Source organism: Oryctolagus cuniculus, chromosome X (genome assembly GCF_051225735.1).
Source record: "Oryctolagus cuniculus isolate XC-2025 breed Fujian yellow rabbit chromosome X, ASM5122573v1, whole genome shotgun sequence".
Lineage (NCBI taxonomy): Eukaryota > Metazoa > Chordata > Mammalia > Lagomorpha > Leporidae > Oryctolagus > Oryctolagus cuniculus.
Genome location: NC_142888.1, coordinates 26,767,310 through 26,774,821, shown reverse-complemented (window position 1 = coordinate 26,774,821; position 7,512 = coordinate 26,767,310). Strand labels below are relative to the sequence as shown.

At 46.5% G+C, this 7,512-nt stretch overlaps 1 pseudogene across 1 annotated transcript; it reads right to left on the bottom strand.

Moving 5' to 3' along the window:
* Positions 1-4,895: 4,895 nt before the first annotated feature.
* Positions 4,896-6,128, bottom strand: LOC149119584 (ADP/ATP translocase 2 pseudogene; annotated as a pseudogene). The gene has a single exon (XR_016228077.1). The product of XR_016228077.1 is annotated as an ADP/ATP translocase 2 pseudogene (transcript).
* Positions 6,129-7,512: the final 1,384 nt, after the last annotated feature.

Below are 7,512 nucleotides of genomic sequence, written 5' to 3'. Positions count from 1 at the left end.
AATCACACAAGAAGGTTTTGGAAACATTGAAGCCTTGGCTTCGGTAGTGCTTGGGTTCCAGGAAATGCAACGGGTGCCTGTTGTTTCGGTCCAGCCCCATCGCACCCCTTTCTTCTGATAACAGAAGCCTTGCGTGAGTTGGGGAATGCAGGGCATGGAGAGAAATGTCCCACGTGCTCTGAAAGCTCGCTGGAAGACACTTGCTAATGAAAGCGAAATAGAAAAAGAGCCACACACTTTGACTAATAGGCAAAAGGGGGAAAATCACAGCCATGTGATAACCTAACAGCGCAAAATGATTCATAAACTTAGAGGAGGGTTCTCCAAAAAGTTTATGGAAAAAAAATAGAATGTACAAAATAAGTTTATTGGCCTGCAAAAAAAATATGGCAATCCAGGCATCATTTTTTTCATAATATGCATTTTCCACAAACTTCGTAAAGACTCACCCTCATAGAACCTCATTTTTTATAGGGGAGGCGGAGACCAGTGAATGGTTTTTAAGGGAGCTCAATGAATTTGGAGAACAAACAATAGCCTGGGACAAAGTCTCTTTGGCCTGCAGAGTAGACAATGGACTATAAGTGATATTCTAAGTGATAAGAATAGAGGACAATGGTGGTGACAACATTCTTTGCAGGTATGTTGACAGACTGTAGTCCCGCTTCCTTTGAGAAGGGACCCCCCACCCCCACCCCATTGTTTTCTTTCTTGGCAGTTCAGACTCTAAACAGACAGGGAGCTTATCAGAAGGAAGACTCTTGTGGCCTTAGTGGAAAGTCAGCCACATTCCAGGTGCCATATTTTGCAGGGACAGCCCCTGGGACAGCGATGGGCCTGGAATGGGATTGTGATCCCACTGAGCCACTTGGTTGAGCAAGTCAGAAAAGTCTCCAGGATTCCGAGGGTTAACGAAGACATAAACCCAGTGACACTGCTAACTGGCTCAGTTACCCTCTGAAGCCCACAGAAAGAACAGAACCAGGAAACGCGAGTGAAAAGGGCGGAGTCCTGATGGCACGGCTTAGACCGCTGGATCTATGCGTGCCTAGAGCTTGAGCCAACTGCTACAGCCAAGAAATTCTACCTCCTTATTTTTTTTAAAAGATGTATTTATTTATCTGAAAGTCAGAGTTACACAGAGAGAGGAGAGGCAGAGAGAGAGAGAGGTCTTCTATCCGATGGTTCACTCCCCAGATGGCCGCAACAGCCGGAGCTGCGCCGATCCGAAGCCAGGAGCCAGGTGCTTCTTCCAGGTCTCCCACGTGGGTGCAGGGGCCCAAGCACTTGGGCCATCTTCTACTGCTTTCCCAGGCCACAGAAGAGAGCTGGATCAGAAGTGGAGCAGCCGGGACTCGAGCCGGCACCCATATGGGATGTTGGTGCTTCAGGCCAGGGCGATAACCAGCTGCGCCACAGGGCCAGCCCCTCTACCTCCTTTTTTTTAAAAATGTGGTAAAATACACAGAACACAAAATTTGCCATTTTAATACTTTAAAAATTTGAAAGGCAGGCCGGCGCCGCGGCTCACTAGGCTAATCCTCCGCCTTGCGGCGCCGGCACACCGGGTTCTAGTCCCTGTAGGGGTGCCGGGTTCTGTCCCGGTTGCCCCTCTTCTAGGCCAGCTCTCTGCTGTGGCCCGGGAGTGCAGTGGAGGATGGCCCAAGTGCTTGGGCCCTGCACCCCGTGGGAGACCAGGAGAAGCACCTGGCTCCTGGCTTCGGATCAGCATGGTGTGCTGGCCGCGGTGGCCATTAGAGGGTGAACCAACGGCAAAGGAAGACCTTTCTCTCTGTCTCTCTCTCTCACTGTCCACTCTGCCTGTCAAAAAAATAATAATAAAAAATTTAAAAATTTGAAAGGCAGAGTTACAGGGAGAGAGGGAGAGACAGAGAGACCTTCTATCTGCTAGTTTACTTCCCAAATGGCTGCAAAAGCTAGGACTGGGTCAGGTCAAAGATGGGAGCCTGGAAATCCATTTCAGTCTCCCACATGGGTGCAGGGGCCCAAGCACTTGTGCCATCTTCCACTGCCTTCCCAGGCGCATTAGCAAAGAGGTGGAGCAGCTGGGACTTAAACTGATGCCTATATGGGATGCCAGTGTTGCAGTCTGCAGCTTAACCAGCTGCAACAAAATGCTGGTCAATTAATCCTTTTTTTAGAGTAGAATTTGTGGCATAGCAGGTTAAGCCTCCTCCTGCAATGTCAGCATCCCATATGGGCGCCAGTTCGAGTCCCTGCTGCTCCACTTCCCATCCAGCTCCCTGCTAATGATCTTGAGAAAGCAGCAGAAGATGGCCTGAGTGCTTGGACCCCTGCACCCATGTGGGAGACCCAGAAGTAGATCCTGGCTTCTGGCTTCCACCTAGCCCAGCCCTGGCCATTGTGGCCATTTGGGGAGTGAACTAGCATATAGAAGATCTCTGTCTCACTCCCACGCACACACACTGCCGTGATTCTGTCTTTCAAATAAATCTTAAAAAGAGAGAGAGAGAGAGAACAATTCAGTGGCAGAATTCTTACATCATCTCAAACTGAAGCTCTGTACCCTTTAAACAAAACTCCCCATTCCTCCCCCACCCCACGTGCCCTAGAAATTCCCTTTTGAGCCTAAACAATTTTGTAAAAAAAATAATAATCTTTGTTTGAAAGGCGAAAGGACAGAGAAAGAGGGAGAGGCAGAGAGAGAGGGAAAAAGCAGAGACAGAGAGAGACTTTCCATCTGCTGATTCATTCTCCAAATGAATGCAACAGCTGGGGCTGGGCTAGGCGGGAGCCAGGAGTCTGGTACTCCATCCAGATCTCCCAGTTGGGTGCAGAGGCCCAGGAACTTGGACCATGCTCTGCCACCCTTCAGGCACATTAACAGGGAGCTGGATCAGAAACATAGCAACTACGACTCGAATCTGAACTCTGCTGGTGTCACAAGTGGCAGTTTAGGGGCCGGCGCTGTGGCGCAGTGGGTTAACGCCCTGGCCTGCAGTGCCAGCATCCCATATGGGTGCAGGTTCGAGACCCGGCTGCTCCTCTTCTGATCCAGCTCTCTGCTATGGCCTGGGAAAGGGAGACACGGAAGAAGCTCCAGGCTCCTGGCTTCGGATCAGCGCAGCTCTGACCGTTGCAGCCACCTGAGGAGTGAACCAGTGAATGGAAGACCTCTCTCTCTCTTTGCCTCTCCTCTCTCTCTGTGTAACTCTGACTTTCAAATAAATTAATTAATTTAAAAAAAAAAAAGTGGCAGTTTAACCCACTGCCACAACTCCGGCCCCAAGAAAATATTTTTTAGACACTGAAAACACAATTCAACATATGCAATGATTATAAATAGCAAGAACTATAAAAGCATTCAGATTCCTTAACACAGTAATTTTATTCTGGGGAATGTAACTCAATGAACCCTCCCAAGCACCCACCCACACCAAACAACTATCTTGAATGAAAGCACTCACAGCAGACTATTGTTAAATGAATTACAAAACAACATGATATACCACAATATGAGTGCCTATCAAATAAACACATCTTTAAAAACTTAAAATGGGGTTCAATGTTGTGGTGGAACGGGTTAAACCACAGCCTGCAACTCTGGCATCCCATGTCAGAGCACTGGTTCGAGTCCCAGCTGCTCTGCTTCTGATCTAGCTCCCCACTGCTAATGCACCTGGAAAGGCAGTGGAAGATGGTCCAAGTGCTTGGGCACCTGCACCCCACATGGGAGACCCGGATGAGGCTGAAACTTCTGGCTTCAGCCTGGCCCAGCCCCAATATCGCAGTCATTTGGGGAGTGAATCAATGGATGGAGGATACCTCCCTCTCTTCTCTCTCTTTCTCTCTCTCCCTCTCTCTCTCTCCTTTAACCCTTTAAACAAAACTCTGCATTTCAAATAAATAAATCTTTAAGTAAATTATTAATTAATTAATTAATTAAAAGAAAAAAACTTATGTAGCCCGTGCAGTCCATCTCTGCCTCCTTTCAGCTCCTTTGTTGTAAGCCCTATTGCTTCTCACGAATCTTTCCAGAAATGTCTTCAGCGTACAAACACGCATGCATGTACACGAACGAGCTCTCTCTTTTTGCATTTCAGTTTTTTTTTCATTTAATAATTACATTGGAGATTATATGAGGACAGACCAGAACATGCTGAGGTAATGAAAAAAAAAAAAAAAAAAAACAACTTCAGGGCTGGCGTTGTGGTGCATTGGGTTAAGCTGCTGCCTGGCTGCTCCGCTTCCGATCCCAGCTCCCTGCTGATGCTCCTGGGAGGCAGCAGATGATGGCCCAAGTATTTGGGCCCCTGCCATCCACATAGGAAACCCAGATAGAGCTCCAGGCTCCTGGCTTCAGCCTGGTCCAGCCCTGGCCATTGCAGCCATTTCAGGAGTGAACTAGCGGAAGGAAGGTCTTTGTCTCTGTCACTCTGCCTTTCAAATAAATAAATAAATATTTTAGAAAAATAAAACTACAAATGTTGGGTTCTCACTCATGTTGTTCATCTAGACTGGGCAGATGGGAAGCTCATGTTCGCCAGGAAAGTGCAATCCTACCTTATGTGGGGAGGAAGAAGAGAGGCAGAACATTCGAGAAAAGCTTGAATAATGGCTGCAAGTAAGATCTTTCCACTTCGGTACCTCTAGATCTACCTGTACCTCACACTAAATATATATGTCAAGAAGTTGGTGTGTTTAATTTTTTTTTATTTGAAAGGCAGAGAGATCAAGAGACAGACAGATCTCCCACCCACTGGTTCACTCCCCAAATGTCCACAACAGCCAGGGCTGGGTTAGATCCAAGCCAAGAGCCAGCAATTCAATCTGGATCTCCCATGTGGGTGACAAGGACCCAAGAACTTGAGCCGTTACCTGCTGTGTCCCAGGGTGCACATTAGCAGGGTGGATTTTTTTTATTGTGTATATTTTTATTTCTTCAAATTATTTATCAGGAGTGACTGAAATAAAAAAATGTAATTGAGTCCCATCATCATCATCATCATGGAAATGGCTTTAAGAGAAAACTGGTCAGAAGAATATTATTGTTTCCCATTTTCAACCAGCACATAGTTGCTTTTGATAAGACAGACAAGAGCCTGTCAAGAATGCTCAAGATTATAATACAACATGCCTGTTTACAGGGGAACAAACCTAGGGAATAACTTATGTGAACTTCTTGATTTCATCATACAAGACAAGCACAAAAGCACCACCCATGCCTCTGAGGACGTTGGACCATGCACCCTTGAAAAACGCTTTGCCTCCTTCATCACGAGCAATCTTCCTCCAGCAGTCAAGTGTGCCTGTGTACATGATATCAGTTCCTTTACGCCCTGACTGCATCATCATGCGCCGACGAACAGTGTCAAATGGATAGGAAGTCAACCCAGCAACAGCAGTGACAGACTGCGCGATCATCCAGCTGGTGAAGATGTGCGTGTTCCGGGATCTGGAAGCATTCCTTTTGCGGTGTCATAGATGCCGAAGTAGGCAGCCCGGTAGATGATAATGCCCTGTACAGACACATTAAAGCCTTGGTACAGGCCCCTAATCCCATCAGATTTGTAGATCTTAACCAGGCAGTCGCCGAGGCCTCTGAATTCCCTTTCAGCTCCAGCTTTGCCCACGTCAGCTGCTAGACGGGTACGGGCAAAATCAAGAGGGTACACGAAACACAAGGATGTGGCTCCAGCAGCACCACCTGATGCCAGATTTCCTGCAAAGTAGCGCCAAAACTGGGTCCTCTTGTCCACGCCACCCAGAAAGATCTGCTTGTATTTATCTTTGAAGGCAAAGTTGAGAGCCTGGGTGGGGAAGTATCTGATGACATTGGCCAGGTTACCACGCCAGAAGGACAGGACTCCCTGCTCCTTGGGGATACTAACCACACAGTCTATAATGCCCTTGTATTGCTTATCAGCAGTGATTTGCTTGCTGGCATGCTGCACCTGCAGCAGCAGCTTGACCCTCTCGATGGGTGCTACCGCGGTCTTGGAGATGGCCGCAGCCACTCCACCTGCCAGAAAGTCCTTGGCGAAGGACACAGCGGCATCTGTCATGTTGGAAGGAAAGAGGAGCCAGGCGACTGCGGGACAGGACTGGGCTGGGAACCGGCTTTGACTCCGGGACTCTGGGAGCAGCAGGGTGGATTTTTAAATTGTTGGAAATATTGCTGAATTTCCAGGTATTGGTAAATTATCTCCTGAAAGAGTTGCAAATTTGCATGCAAACCAAAAGGGGATGAGAATTTCTGTTTACACTGTGTCCTGCTTCTATCATGTGGTTCTTTGATCATTTGATAAATTAAAATAGTTATTTTGATTTGCACTTCTTTAATTAGAAAATATATTTAGTATCATACTAGATTTTTATAAGCCATTTATATTTCTCTCTCTCTCTCTCTCTCTCTCTTTTTTTTTTTTTAATTGCTGTCCCTGGAGCATCCCATACAGGCACCAGTTAGAGTCCCAGCTGCTCCACTTCCAATCCAGCTCTCTGCTATGGCCTGGGAGAGCAGTAGAAGATGGCCCAAATCCTTGGGCCCCTGCACCTGCATGGGAGACCCAGAAGAAGCTCCTGGCTCCTGGCTTCAGATCAGCGCAGCTCCAGCTATTGTGGCTGCCTGAGTAGCGAACCAGTGGATGGAAAACCTCTCTCTCTCTCTCTGCTTCTGCCTCTCTGTAACTCTGCCTTTCAAATAAATAAATAAATCAAAAGAAAGAAGAAAAGAAAAGAAAGAGAGAGAGAGAGAAAAGGAAGGAAGGAAGGAAGGAAGGAAGGAAGGAAGGAAGGAAAAGAAAGAAAGAGAGAGAGAGAGAGAAAGAAAGAAAGAAAGAAAGAAAGAAAGAAAGAAAGAAAGAAAGAAAGAAAGAAAGAAAGAAAGAAAGAAAGAAAGAAAGAAAATTACTGTCCCTGACTTCTGGCCACTTGCTGTTGGATTACTAGTCGCTTTCCTCATTGATCAGCCAGAACTTTTTGTATATTCAGGAAATTAGCCTATGGTCTAACATGTGTATTTCAAAGATTTGAAGGGAAGGGAAGAGACTGCATTTATCTCTTGTCTTTAGTCACGGTGCTTCTGTTCACATAGATGTTTTTGATTTTACATGATCAAAGCTATCAGTTTTCCGCTTTGCGGGTTCTAGGTTTTCGAAGTTATTTGGCAAGGTTTTTCCACTAGCAGAATCACTTTTTAAATCACCTGTTTCTTTCAGAGACTTTTCTGTTCCTCACTGTAGGGGGAACTAAGGACAAAGGACAGGGTCAGTGTTACTAAAAATAGCTTTTCTACAGAAAGGGGTGGAAAAATACTGAACCCAACTCTTAGATTATCTTGCATCTCGATTGTCCCCAGACACAGGCACACTGGGGCTTTAAAACTCTTTTCCTAAATTCGCCAGGAAAATGTCATTACTGGCCTAATTATAGCTATTTCACTTGGAAAAAATTGATCTGGGTCAGCAGGAACTGCTTCTGCCTCCCCTTCAAGCCCTGCTGCCTGTGCGCAGACACCGTAATTATAGG